A 15,624-nucleotide genomic window follows, 5' to 3' on the forward strand; every position below is an offset into this window, starting at 1 on the left:
TTAGTCGTTAAGCATCTGCCTTCGGCTCAGGTCATGATCCCAGGGTCCTGGGATCGAGCCCCGCATCGGGCTCCCTGCTCGGCGGGAAGCCTGCTTCTCCCTCTCCCACTCCCCCTGCTTGTGTTCCCTCTCTCGCTCTCTCTCTGTGTCAAATAAATAAATAAAATCTTTAAAAAAAAAAAAAACAATGACACCTCAGTAGTAATGAGCGTATCTTATGCCCAAACTTAGTTTTCTAAATACACTTTCTATTAAAAGCTTTTTGCCGAAATAGCTGTTTCTAGGTGTGTGGCAGAGAAAGTAAGTGCAAAGTAAGCCTGAAACATATCGTGGTCAAAAGCAAGACATGTCAAAATGACACAGAAACTAATTTGAAGGGGCTCCCACTGGCCAAATTTGAGCTTCAAAAAGAATGATGGTGGTAATGGATTCAACATTGAACAACAACAAAAGAATCTGTGATTTTTTAGTAATACTAAAAAATAAGTGGGCACATAATTTCTAGAAATGGACATGATTTGTACTTTAACTCACAAAGGTCCCTTTACTCATAGTCATAATATCTTTCAAATTAGGTATTATTTTTCACTTACATGTGAGAGAACTGATGCTCCGAAACGTCAAGCAGTTTGCCCCAAACCGCACAGCGAGTTCATGGGACAGCCATCACTCTTCAAGTCTAACTTTTCAAAAAGAGCCTGTGCCCTCACTTATACAAATGGCATCTAAAAATGAGCTCATATAATAGATACAGTTGTATAACTTCCTTCATGAATATATTTATTATTTAATATTTTTATACAACATTATTTTAATGGCAACATTATCTATTATATAGATTATAGTTATTGATTTAATCTATCCCTGTTTGCTGGACATTTAAATACTTTTCAATTTCTTAATAATATATGCAACATCATGTTGAACATGGTTATTTTCAAATCCATTCAAATCCTTTTCTTAGTATAAATTTTTTAAACATGGAATTGCTGGATCAAAATGTTTAAAAACATTTCCAACACCTTAGATATATATTACCACTTTGTCCAAACATTTTGCAACAATTTATACTCCTAGCAGCAGTATGCAAGAGAGCTCATTTCCCTGAACCCTTGAAAACTTCTGATATCATCATTTATTTAAAAAAAAAAAGGAAAGTAAAAAAAGCCATTTTGATTGGCAAGGTTATATTTCAGTGTTTTAGCTTACATTTTTAAATTACCACTAGGCTTGAACATTTTAAAATGTCACTGCTAACTTGCATTTCTTCTTTTGTGAATTGCCTATTGATGTCTTTTGCCCATGTTTCTACTAGAGGGTTCAGCTGATGTTTATTGATTTATCAAAATTTTCATATATTAAAGATTTTTAATATAAACCGCATATCTTAACAATGAATAAAGAAAGAATCAAAATTACAATTTTAAACCATGAGGGAAAAATAAAAACTGAGAGACTGCTATATTCTCTTTCCACATCTCCTGATATCCTGGCAAGACATTTCAGGAAATATTAAGAAAAATTTTAGACCCATTTTCAGGGGTTATATGAGGCTCAGTAAGCTTCCCACAGTCTACATTTCCTTTAAAACAAAACTTGAATCTATTTCAAAGATAGAAAATAAGGCTTTGGGCAACAAAGTGATCAGGTTTAATACAAATGCTAAGAAGGTTGGGATAAAAAAAAAGAAGAGATTGTAAAACCGATAGAAAATAAATTGCATATATATGACTTCAGTTACATATGACCTACTAATCCAATAAAATAGTGTCCATATAAAAAGATAATTCTACTGATGTTCACATATTTTGAATTGATGGAGGGTGGTTATAGAGCTTCTTGTTCTTTTCTATGCACTTACCTAAGATGGATAGACAAAATTAATTTCAATAATCACTGTGTGGGAAAAGAGCGGAGTTTTCCTCTATGCAAAAGCAACTGATTGGCATAAAAATTTAACCTATAACTTTGGCCTCATTAGCCCAGTATTGCACCTAAATTACTTCAGTACTAAATGTCGTTGGATGGGAGAAATGGATCCCATCTTCTCTTGGTCCTGAATAAGAGGGAAGCTATTCTCTGTGTGTCCTGGGGCAAGCACTTCCTCTCTTTAAACTTTAGTTTCCTCTTCTGTAAAATGAGGAGACTGAACCAAATGGTTGATCTGTGGTCTCTCCTTTTCCGAAATAAGATTTTAATTTTAGAACACTTTTTCGATTCACAGAAAAAATGCAAAGATAGTACAGAGAATTCCCATATACTCCTCATCTGGTTTCTCCTATTAACTTCCTGTATCACCATGGGACATTTGTCACAACTAAGAAACCAACATTGATAATCACTCTTCATTGAACTTGACACTAGATCTGGATTTTACCAGTTCTACCCCAATATCCTTTTTCTCTTCCAGGATCCCATCTGGGACAGGATATTTCAGTCAGTGTCATGTTTCCCTAGCCTCCTCTCGTATGTGACAGGCTCCTGTCCTTCACAGATTTGAGTAGCACTGGTCAGCTTTTTTGCAGATTGGCCCTCAATTTCAGTGGTGCTGATATTCTCGTGTTGAGACAGGGGTTACGGAGGAAGACTGCAGAAGGGCCATTATCATCACATGGTATCAAGGATACATGCTGATGAGGTTGAACTCGGTCACGTGGCTGAGTTAGTGTTTGTCAGGTTTCTCCACGTAAAGTTACTTCCTCCCTCTTTTCCAAACTCTACTAGTCTGTGGTCTTGTTGAACTCTAACATATCATGATTTTATTATGTTCCAGACAGATCCCCTTCCCTGCACAGATCAATTTACTGGAATTGATCCATCACCCAGGAATGCATACTTCACTGGGTAGCTCAGCTGAAAATTTCCTTGGGACCCATTTCATACAAAACACAGCTCTGTGAGAACACTTAGTTATATTTCATAAAATGAGACTCTAACCACCTTCTGCTAATCTTTGTAGAAAGTACACTCTACTTAAAGTAGAGTGATGACAACTTTACAAATCTTAAGGATGCTCTCATTTCTGGAAACCTTTTACGAAGGGAACCCAAAATCTACATCTTCCAAACCTCAGTGATCATGATGATGGAGGAAAGGAAATGAGCAGCTTTGGGGAATGTTGGTGGGGAAAGGAGAGAAATGAATGTCTGTTCTAAATTAAGGCCAGGGTTTGGAATTAGGAAAATTCATGAGTTTTTTGTTGTTGTTTTATTTTCATTTTATTCTGCTATGCAGCGGTGTAAGGGTGGCTACTGAAGTTCTCTTCGAGACCTCAGTCCCTCTACATCACTCTCACCAGAAAAAGGCAAACCTCTTCTAGGGCAGGAAAGCAGAGGGTGCAGTGGGCAAATGACCTGCCTTTCTCTACGTCCAAGATGGTCTTGGAAAGGCTAGCTTGAGGGGAGAATTAACTAGGTGTAATAATAATAATGACTAACTTTTATTGAGCATTTATTATGTGCCAGGCATTTTTCTGGGTACCTTACATGTACTGACCTACCTACGAGGTCCTCACAAGAACCCTATGGGGAAGGGCCTATCATCATGCGAATTTAATGGTGAGAATACTGAGACAAAGGGATTAAGTAACTTGCCCAAGGTCAGTCTGCCAACTGTAGCAGAGCTGGGATTTGAAACAAGACACCTTCCCTCCAGAGTCCTTTCCCTTAACTGCCACATGACAACTGCCTCCCCTTAGACAGTCTGTAAGCTCCAGGAGGGCAAGGATTTTTCTAACCAAGCAGTTACTGTTGTATTTTCAGAACTTACGACAGTGTGTAATACATGGTAATCAGCCGACAAATAATTATTGCATGAAAGGAAGGGAAGCCTTGAAGATCCTGGTAATGAATCAAGCCCAAACATCAATGATTTTTCCAGAAGTCCACTGTTCTGGTGCCACCTCAGGAAACACAGAACAAACTGGGCCATTATAATCTCCTCCACTTTATTCTCTGTTTTCTCCCCCATCTGATCAAATCGTGTAAGGCAGGTTTAGTTTTCTACCACTCATCTGTCTTCCATCTTCTCGTTTGTATCTCCTGACTCCCCAAGCTCATACAAGCCCTGTTCTTTAATGCTAACTGTGAATAATCAAGTAGTGGAAATTTGAGTCTTAAAATCTGAACATCTAAAACTTTGCAGAAGAACACATACCATGTATCTGTGGCTATGATGACATGATGAAAAATCAGAAAAGTGAATTTTAAAGCATCAGCTACCATGGGTTGATGACATAAACAATGAATATATTTCCATTTTTATAATTTAAATACATACAGGGTTGGGGCACCTGGGTGGCTCAGTCGGTTAAGCATCTGCCTTCGGCTCAGGTCATGATCCCAGAGTCCTGGGATAGAGCCCCACATCGGGCTCCCTGCTCAGCGGGGAGTCTGTTTCTTCCCCTCCCTCTACTTGCCACTCTGCCTACTTGTGCTCTCTGTCTGTCAAATAAATAAATAAAATCTTTTAAAAAAATACAGGGCAAATGGTAAGAGGAGGAGAGAGCTTTGGTATAGGTCTATTTCTCATTCTCCATATTCACCGGTTTTATCTGGATCTTTTAAAAGAATATGGATATTATTACAAATAAGCACTCAAGCCAGCCATCAATAATGATGAAGTAATAGGCAATAATTTGGACCATAGTGCAAGGGAGAATTTGCTGGGCAGAAAATGAAGTAGAATGGAAAGAAAAAGAAAATTTTAAAGAAGAATGAAAAAGTGCTGATTTGTGGCTACATGGATATTTTTGCTGCATTATTCATTAAATGATTCTTTTTGAAAAAAATTTATCCCGTCATTATGCCTCTGATTCCTCCTGACTCCACAAAGCAAATAATAATACAAAAGTAAGACTTGAGTTATGGAGAACACTTATTGGTGCTGTGACTTGAGCTGAAAACACTAAATAATTGTGTCTGTCTGATAAGGAATACACAGATGGGCCTGTTATGCAACTGCAAATGGAGATCATATATTACACCTGTGATAAGGTACCCAAATAGACATGTTATTTATAAATATTGCTGCAGCCTGGGAATAGAAAATATAAAATACATAGTAAATGGAAGTTTTAAGATAATATAATATAGAACTGGGATATTAAAATGATTTATTACCTTGATAGAATCTTCTCTAGCCGCGATCCTGGATATAAAACTAGGACCGTACTAAGGCCAAAAAGGAAAAAAAAAATGTCTGTGGCAATACAGAATAATTCATTTCATTTAGGAAAGGAAAGGTAGGTGTTCAAACATGTGGCTCAACACAAAAGGTGTCCTTGGTGCCTCTGGTTTAACACCTCAATCTTTACTTCATTTGGCATTGAATTTTACTGTTTTACCATGGCAGACTTGCAAAATGGGGTACGTAAACCGGATCAAGGAAAACGGACTTTTTTTTTTCTTTTTTTCTTTTTTTGCTTCTTTTGTTTAAATTAGTGAAGTCCTTTCTTTCAAAGGAAGTCTTACCCAGCCCCAACACGACAGCTTTTCGGGTTTTCAAAAATGTTTGAGAGGGATCTCAAAGCCATATTGACTCCATTCAAATTACTTTGAAAAGGAAATGTTAAGTATGCTTTATCTATGTCCATGAGGTAGTGCAAGCACAAATAATATTTTTAGTAGAAAATGTGTACGTATAACCCTACGAAAAAAAGAGAGAAAATGTGAATGAAACCTGCCAAAGCAAAAGTAAGGTGCCATAAACAAACATGCATTGCTTACTTTATTTAGTTCTTGAAAAATGCTTCTCTGAAAATGAATGGTTTTCCATCTTGCATGTAATCTGGTTATTACCTGGATAAAACCAAGATCTGAAGGTAATTTATCAAAGGGCTATAGTTCACTCATATACCAATTTGATGTTCAATATAATGAAAATGGAATTTATTTTAAGATAGAAAGGTAACCTGGTTTCTGTAATGTTAGCAGTCACTGCATTTAATTCAAGTAGCATTTATTTCTGCAGTGATGTTCCTTATTTTGGAAGCATCTAGCTTCACACGATGTCCACTGAACTATTGGTCTGGTGAGATGGCTTCCCATAGGAGTTAACTTGAAAGCCTGAAGTCATCAGGGGTCACCATCTGGGTAATGTACTTGGCATATTTTTCGGGAAGGGAACTGTTCAACATACAAGTAGATCTGTAGCCCTGACAAGCTTTAGAAGTAAAGTGCAAAAGCAGTAGTATTGCCTAGCCTGAAGGAACATGAAGCAAGATATGTGAGGGAACCAGTGGGGGAAAAATGGCTGACAGAAAGGAAAAACAAATTATCTTGGAAAATATCACATGCTTTTATCTTAGCATGATTTGAAACTTATGACATCATCTATTATGGGCAGGATTTTGTTTGTGAGACAGATTTCAAACTTTCTAAATAGGTTTATTTGGTAGAATTAGAAAGTAACACCAAAAAGTTCTTGCAACAGATAGATACACCATCCTTAGCTGAATATGTGTACATTTCGAGATACAAGATGAATTCCTTGAAAGCAAACTTAAAGTGCAGTTTCAAGGTTTACTTGTGTATTTAGAATCAAAGCCCAATTTATCTTGTTATTAAGTGGGTTTTAATATTATCTAGAAGAGAGTGGACACAAAATACCAAAAGATACAGAATAATATGAAAGGTTTCATATGTCCTGACAATACCATTATAAAGGTATTACAATAGATTTAACTGCCAAAAGAGAGTTCTTCCAAGCACCCAAACGTTTCTTGTTCAGGTATTTTGAGGATAATTTTTGAGACCAGTAGATTTCAAACTATGTCTTTGGAGTTTTGGGGCAACTCTTTTGGACCCCCAATCCCTTTCAATCAAGAGTTCTGTTTTATCTGTCTTATATGTTTCGGGGTTATTCCTATTTAATTGCTGAATTGCTCTGCTGCCTTAAATTGTTCCGAAAAGCTCTATTTTAGACAGAAAATTGTAATACAACAGAATGAACAAAACAATGCATCTATTCATTCAGCTTAAAAAAAAAAAAAAAGGTTTGTTCATGGGGCACCTAGGTGGTGCAATTGGTAAAGCGTCCAACTCTTGGTTTCAGCTCAGGTCCTGATCTCACCATCCTGAGATCAAGCCCCGAGCCGGGCTGCTCAGAGTCTACTTGAGATTCTCTCTCTCCCTCTCCCTCTGCCCCTCCTCACCACACGCTCTCTCTCTCCCCTCTCCAAAATAAATAAATCTTTAAAAAAAATAAAAAAGTTTTGTTGAGCACTAGTATTTTTTTATTATATAACAATACATGAATACATTATCATTGTAAAAGATTCTAACATTACTATGAAAATGTTGAAGTTCCAGCTTCCCACTCTAAAGATCAATGGTTTGGGGTATAATCCTTCCAGTTCTCTTTGTATGCATTTACATATAAAGAGATACATATTTTTTTTACTTAAATAGGATCATCAGATATGCATTGTTCTACAATGTTTTTTATACAAACCTTAGAAATCTTTTCGTGTGAATACATGTAGGGCAACTAGGTGTGCTGATGTTTAACAACCAGCTCTCTCTGCAAAACAAATGATTTGCACTGTTTGCTAGTCCTGGAGTGTTCATAAACCCACCATGGGTGATTTCAACTACCAACGTGAAGTCACTGCAGGTGGAATTGGGAAGACATGTGCACCGTTGGCTCTTGTAAACCAGTATAAGCTGGCTACAACACCACTGAATCAGTTCTTTTTTCTTTTTAGGCTTTTTATTTTGAAATAAATTTAGACTTACAGAAAAGTGGGTAGATGTAGCTCTGAATTTCTGTGTACCTGTCACTCAGCTGCCAATATTAACATCTTGCATAACCATAGTACAATTATTAAAAGTAAGAGATTAACACTGGTATGATGCTATTAACTCAGAATTTAATACTGATTTCTCCAGTTTTTCCTTTTTTTTTTTTTTTTTCTGTTCCAGGATCCTATCTAGGATCCCACACTGCATTTAATTGTCATGTCTCCTTAGCTTCCTCCAATCTGACAGTCTCTTGAGATCAGTCCTTTTAATTCTTACATAAGATTTCATAGTATGGGTATACCATTCTCTCAGAGATGGATATATTGGTGGTTCTATTTTTTTACTATATTAACAAAGCCATTATGTTAACAATGCTAAGTTGAATTTCCTTGTACATACCCCTTCATGCACATATGTCATTATTTCTTTAGTAGATTCCTGGAAGTTGAATTCCTTGGTCAAGGAACATTCCCAATTTAAATTTTGATCGCTATCACAAAATTGCTTTCTAAAGCTCCTTTACCACTCTATAGTCCCACCAGTGGTGTATAAGTAGAGTACCTCCTGACTACCAGGCACCAAGTTCAGTACCAGAGATAGAAAAATTAAGAAGACATGGACCCTGCCCTTTGAATATAATAATGGGGCAGACATATCAATAGATACCTTCAATATAACGTGAAAAGTCCTATGATAGGGTGCTAGAAGAGAAACATCCTATCTCTTTGTGAAATGTTCTAGAGAGGCAAGATCAGCACTGGCCAATACAAATACAAAGCAAACCACATATGTAGTTTAAAATTTCATAGTAGCCACATTCAAAATGTGAAAAGAAACAGTTGGGATTAAAGTTTTTATTTAATTGAATATATATCTAAAATATTGTCATTTCAATATGTAGTTAATATAAAAATTATTCATTGGATATATTCTATTTTTCCTTTCATACTAAGTCTTCAACTCTGACTAGCCACACTCAGTTGCTTGGTAGACACATGTGGCAAGTGGCTACCATGTTGGACAGTACAGACCTAGGTCATTAAGCACCCATTTCCTACTTCTACTTCTGAAGCATTCTTATGGTCTCTCTCAGAGGGGAATATTTTTGCCCTTTGAAAGGGAATGGAATGAGGAAGGAGCATAAGTTATAAATATTAATAGAGACCATCAGTCTTACTTAAGAGAAAAAGACCAACATCCCAACAGAGTGCAGAGAAGTAACTGCAAAGAGACTTGGAGCTTTCAGCCTAGAGAAATGTGCAAGTTAAGAAGAGCTTATTCTCCTAAAGTTAGCTTGCCTTGATATCCAAGGTGCTTGATTGAGTTTGGCGATTAGGTATGGTGAGATACTCCATTTGTTACCTTTGTAATACATTTATAATTTCAGAGCGTAGCTTTGTGCAGTTGGATAAACCAAGACGGATAATAATCATAAAATGTACAGGACTCAACTCTAAGGAATATTTGTTAGGAGAGCATTAGGGACTGCCATTCTTAATAAGCTGAAAAGACATTATTCCTAGAATATCTGAATAGGCATACACATTCTTTCCGGCCATTGAATTTCAGTGAAGTGCGGCGATATGGGACTGGTACTCCTGGAGAGATCTGGGTCATGTCAATCTTTACTCATTGAGGATGTATATTTTTATATATGTCTTTAGGAAAAATAACTTTGACTTTGGGGCCAGGAGTACTTATATTAGACCTACTATAACCAGCATTGCTCATTTGGAGGTGTATGTTCCAGTATGTGTGATTTTAGTTTTATTACCGTCCCTCTTTTTTTGTCTTTTATTTATTTATTTAATTTTATTAACATATAATGTAATTTCAGGGGCACAGGTCTGTGATTCATCAGTCTTACACAATTCACAGCGCTCACCATAGTACATACCCTCCCCAATGTCCATTACCCAGCCACCCCATCCCTCCCACCCCCCACCACTCCAGCAACCCTCAGTTTGTTTCCTGAGTTTTGTTACTTTCTATTCACTTGTAAGGTTTATGAGTGACCAGTTTGTGAAGTTGGTTAGAGCACAGAGATAGCACAATCATGGGTACAATCCTTCAGTTTAAAAATTTTCCTACCACTCTTCTTCCTGACTGAGTTCCATTCACATGGGGCTCCTTAGTGTTCCTCCCCTCACACATTCCACACAAAACTTAAGGGTTTTGTGTAATTGCTATTCCTTCCTCCTAGAAGGTTCTTCGACTAAATATTCATATGGCTTCACTTCATTCAAAACTTGGTTCAAATATTACCTCCTCCGAGAAGCCTTCCCTGACTAGTCTTACTTATTTTTCTTCTTCATAGCACTTATAACTACCTGACATTATTTCATTTATTTGCTTCTTTGTTTCCACACAGCTCTATTAATTATAGCATATATTTATTCATTATCTGCATGTCTTAACCCACCACCCTCTCATATGAGTTCTGGGAAGGTAGAGATTTTTTAAAAAAAATTTAATTCACTGCTATAAACTTAGGAAAACAGTGCCTGGTACAAGTAGGCACTCAAAAAATATTTGTTGAGGGGCTCCTGGGTGGCTCAGTCGTTAAGCGTCTGCCTTCGGCTCAGGTCATGATCCCAGGGTCCTGGGATCGAGCCCCACATCAGGCTCCCTGCTCCGCGGGAAGCCTGCTTCTCCCTCTCCCACTCCCCCTGCTTGTGTTACTTCTCTCGCTGTGTCTCTCTCTGTCAAATAAATAAATAAAATCTTTAAAAAATATATTTGTTTAATTAATCTATGAATATAATTTAATACTGTCTGTTCATTACCAGCCCTACCCTTAATTCTAGCAGTTGTCTTATACTTGGGTTTGGGGAACTTGCCTCAAGATATGGCTATAAATACATAGATCTGGATGGGGATCCACTAGAAGCTAAGGACTCCGTATCTTCATCCTGCATCCAAGGCTCTTACGCAATCAGTGTGTCCTAGTTAGGCTATGTTTGTTGTTTATTTCCGATTCCCTATTGGTCAGCGAGTACCTATGGTGTCCTGGCTGTTAAATACTTTTGTTGCCTGTGCCTGTATTCCCAGTGTTCCCAATGTGCCCAGCGTATGCTTTGAAGATATTTGTTGAATGAATTAATAAATACATCCCCATGGAAAGTACTGATATAGCTTTCTAGTGATGTATTGGTATGTCCCAAAGGTCAACATAATTTAATTTTATTGGTCTTAATATGAACAAAATATTATTTATTTCTAATAGAACTCAAAGACTGGAGTTATTTAGTTACCTTAGTCTACCCTGCACATACTTTTTGAGTTCCTTTCTCTAATCAGCAGAGGGAGGTTCCGTTTGGAGAAGAGGAAAGACCATGTAGTCTTGCTTTGGTATGCATAGTCTATAGCAAGTAAGTTAACTTGCATTATGTACTCATATAAATATACATTATAAATAGCTTATTGCCTGGAAAGATAAAGTAAACTAAAAAAATTATAAGCTTCACCGCCCTCAAAGGGTGTTCTACTAAATGTGCCCACACCTCTTTATCTGTCTTGATTGGCTGGAAGCAGTCCAATTCATTTGATGGTGAAAAATTAATCCTTGCCTTATTATTGTGAAGTGATTCTCAGCACACGCATTTTTTTCTGTCATTTTTGAGTGCCCTCAGGAAACTGGCTTAACTTAAAGTGTATAAAATATCCCCCTTGATCTTCAAAATGAAAACTACTATGCCTTTTGTTCCTTATGGCCAACCTAATTTCACAAAAGTAACTGAACCAAGGGAATTCAACACATTTTTAATATGGCTTCTAACATCCATCATATTCACATTATTTGGGGAACAGAGTAGACCAAATTTTCTAAAAAAAGAAAAAACTTATAAGCCTCTTTAAATGGAGTATGTTAAACCAACCATACTTTGAGTCCTTTGCCATACTGTACCTGACTCAGAACCACTATCATTTGAGTTTCAGTGGTTTCCAATAATTGCAAGAGAAATTCATCAGGCAGCACTGGCCCTAATCCAAAGACAAGGGTAGAAACCAATTAAATGCTTAAAAGTTTTAAGGATAAATTAGGAGGTAGGTGTTAGAAATCTCTAGCTCCAACTAAAAGTGGATGAGTGATTTTTAAATAGGCTATCTGGCTAGCTTTCCTGTTCTCGGTTGCAAATCCATATACTATATATGAGTATTAGACATACAAATTAGCCCCTTTCACTCTGCCTAGGAACATAAAGGAAAATGTTAGATGGATTATGAACAGATCCACTTTTTTTTTTCCTTTCAGTCAGATTTGGTTGATGTTTAAAATTGCAATGAGAAAACAGATAAAAGGATTTCCACAGCTTCTGTCCTAGTTATTGTTTTCTTCCAACATTATCTGCCCTTGGTGACCTCATTCACTCTCACAATGTCAGCTGTTGCCCCTGTGTATATATGATTCCCCAGTCTCGTTCTAGCCTTAATACTTCACCAGAACTTCAAACCTCCAAAGCTCCTGGGTTGAGCATGACTATCTGGATAGCCCATTGGTGGGTGGAACCCAGCACCTCCAAAGATGAATTCATTATATTTCTCCCATCACCACACCCTGCCCAAACCAACTAGTCATCAGCCAACAACTAGTTCAACTAGTCATCATTCAACAAACACATCTCCAGCACCAGTTATCTGTAGCTTGTGCTGGGCTAAGTACAGAATCCCTTAACTCTATTAATCATTGCCCTGTGGTTTCAGTTACTCAGGCTCAAAACCTAAACCTTGAATTCCTCCCTTTCCCTCATTTTTTTTTCTATTCTTGCCCCCAGCACATTCACATGTGTGCATGAGCATGCAGGTGCATACACATGCACGTGCACACACAACTAGTTGCCAAACCCTGAGACAACATTTATGCAATTTCTCCTTAAGGAATCTCCTTCTTTGCATTCCCACTACCACTGCCCATTATTTCTCACCTAGGCTATTGCAGTGCCATCCCAATTTGTGTTCTTGCCAAATCTTTAGGCCTCCATTTCGTCTTTCTCTACACTAGTATTGCATTTATCTTTCCGCAAAGGGTGCTCTGATGATATCATTTCTTTACCTAGAAACCATCAGTGCTCCCCATTGCTATCAAATTAATCTTCCTAAAGAAAACTGATCATAACACTCATTTGCTCAGAAAATAGCAGTGCCTCCCTGCTGCCTAATAAATTAAATCCAAATATCTAAGTGTGGCATTCAACGTCCTCCACAATATGGCCCTAATCCTCCCTTTGAGCCTTAACTTCCACTACCGTTTATACCTAACTATACTCCAGCCAACCCAGCAATTTCCTTTGCCTCAAACGCATGCTGTGCTTTGCAATGTCATATTTTGTTCAACCTGCCCCTTCACCCTACCCATTGTTGTCACCTGTCAAAGCCCTACACATATTTCAAGGTTCATCTCTAATCCTACCTCATTAAAGCCTCCCTAATCAGCCAAGCCAATTTTAATCTGTTGTTCTTTAAACCACTTTTTTTGAGTTTTTATTTTAATGCCAGTTAGTTAACATACAGTGTAATATTAGTTTCAGGTGTACAATTTAGTGATGCAACACTCCCACCCCGTGATCATCACAAGTGCCCTCCTTAATCCCCATCACCTGTTTGGAACCCCCCCACTTCCTCTCTGGTAACCATTAGTTTGTTCTCTAGAGTTAAGAGTCTGTTTCTTGGTTTGCCTCCCTTTTTCCCCTTTGCTCATTTGTTTTATTTCTTAAATTCCACGTACAAGTGAAATCATATGGTATTTGCTTTCTCTGACTTATTTGCTCAGCATTATGCTCTCTAGCTCTATCCATGTCTTTGCGAATGGCAATATTTCATTCTTTTTTATGGTTAAGTAATATTCCATCATATATATATCTATATATCACATCTCCTTTATCCATTCATCAGTCGATGGACACTTGGGCTATTTCCATAATTTGGCTATTGTTGATAATGCTGTTTTAAACATGGGGTTGCATGTATCCCTTTGAATTAGTGTTTTTGTATTCTTTGGGTAAATAACCCAGTACTGCAATTGCTGGATTGTATGGTTCTAGTTTTAACTTGTTGAGGAAACTCTATGCTGTTTTCCAGAGTGGCTTCCCCAGTTTGCATTCCCACCAACAGTGTGAGAGGGTTCCGCTTTCTTCACATCCTCGCCAACACCTCTTGTTTCTTGCGTTGTTGATTTTAGCCATGCTGACAGGTGTGAGGTGATATTTTATTCCTGGGTTGCAAGGGTGGTTCAATATTCACAAATCAATCCAACATGATACACCACATTAATAAAAGGATAAGTAACATATGACCATTTCAAGATGCAGAAAAAGCATCTGACAAAGTACAACATCCATTCATGATAAAAACCCTCAACAAAGTAGGTTTAGAGGGAACATGCCTCAACCTAGTAAAGGCCATATATGTAAACCCACAGCTAATATCATCCTCAGCGAGGAGAAACAGAGCTTTTCCTCTACAGTCAGGAAGAAGACAAGGATGTCCACTCTCACCACTATTATTTAACACAGTACTACTGAAAGTTCTAGCCACACCAATCAGAAAATAACCCACTTCTTTTTTAGATTTTTTTTTAATTTTTTTATTGTTATGTTAATCCCTTAAAAATATTTTGTAAGGATTATTTTATTTGAAACTAGAGAATAAATTATTTCTTTTAAAACAAAAATTCCTCTTCCCCCAGATGGCAAACATCATCGTCCATGTTCATTATAAAAAGTATCGACAATACATAAATCCTAAAGAAGAAAATTAAAATCCTCCATAAGTCCCCATGTTGTGGACATGTTGCGATATATCCTCCCAGCCCTTTCTCTCTCCAGACATCAACATGTGTACACACACACACACATTATAGATCATACTATTCATACTGTTAATAGCCTGATGTTTTTCATTTGATGCATCATAATTATTCCCATGCCAGTTCATAGTCTTCTGTAACATGATTTAATAACAATGTAATCTTGTATTATTTATAATATCATCAGTTATTTCATTAATCTCCTTTTGATGAATATTTAATTGATCATAACTTTCTACTAGTTTTTAAATGTTACAATGGATAGCCTTGTAGTTTGTACACATTCATAATTAACTCATAGATATGAAATTGTGGGCTAAAAGGGTAAGCCAAATTTTAAGGGTTTTTTGATAAATGGTGCCACATTACCCTCCACAAGGGTGGGTTTTTTTTTTTAATACTCTCATGAAGAGTATATGAGAGTGCACATTGCACTCTGATCAACACAGGTATTTTTAACCCTCTGATAGCAATTGAACCTGTATTGTGTCAATTATTCTGCATTATATTAATTTTATACCTGTATTACTTCCAACTCCTACCCTAATAAGCATCTATATTTTAACATCTGCAACAGCTATCATAGGACCTTACACATACTAGGCACTCAGGAAACTGGCTTAGCGAAGGCCTCCCATGTTCTCGCGATAGCCTGTCCACTATTACTCTGCAGTTTCCATATACAAAGTAGAGTTCCACGACCAAGGGAAACGGGAAGGGAAGGGATAACAGTGTTGAGGAGCAGCGTCTAATCCCATTGTGGTTGCCTCACTGATGCCCCAACATCTACCACCGGGATAGCTATAGCCTCAACATTTTTTTTTTATTCTTATGTTAATCCCCTACATTATTACATCATTAGTTTTAGAGGTAGTGTTCCATGATTCGTTGTTTGTGCAGAACACCCAGTGCTCCATGCAGAATGTGCCCTCCTCAATACCCACCACCAGGCTAACCCATCCTCCCACCCCCCTCCCCTCTAGAACCCTCAGTTTGTTTTTCAGAGTCCATCATCTCTCATGGTTCGTCTACCCCTCCCGATTTCCCCCGCTTCATTCTTCTCCTCCTGCTACCTTA

At 37.4% G+C, this 15,624-nt stretch overlaps 1 protein-coding gene across 2 annotated transcripts in view; it reads left to right on the plus strand.

The window, feature by feature from the left end:
* Positions 1–15,624, plus strand: part of TENM1 (teneurin transmembrane protein 1) — a 330,568-nt gene that overhangs the window by 44,619 nt on the left and 270,325 nt on the right. The window lies entirely within an intron of this gene.

The sequence above is a fragment of the Leptonychotes weddellii genome, chromosome X (genome assembly GCF_054177405.1).
Source record: "Leptonychotes weddellii isolate Sample4059 chromosome X, ASM5417740v2, whole genome shotgun sequence".
Lineage (NCBI taxonomy): Eukaryota > Metazoa > Chordata > Mammalia > Carnivora > Phocidae > Leptonychotes > Leptonychotes weddellii.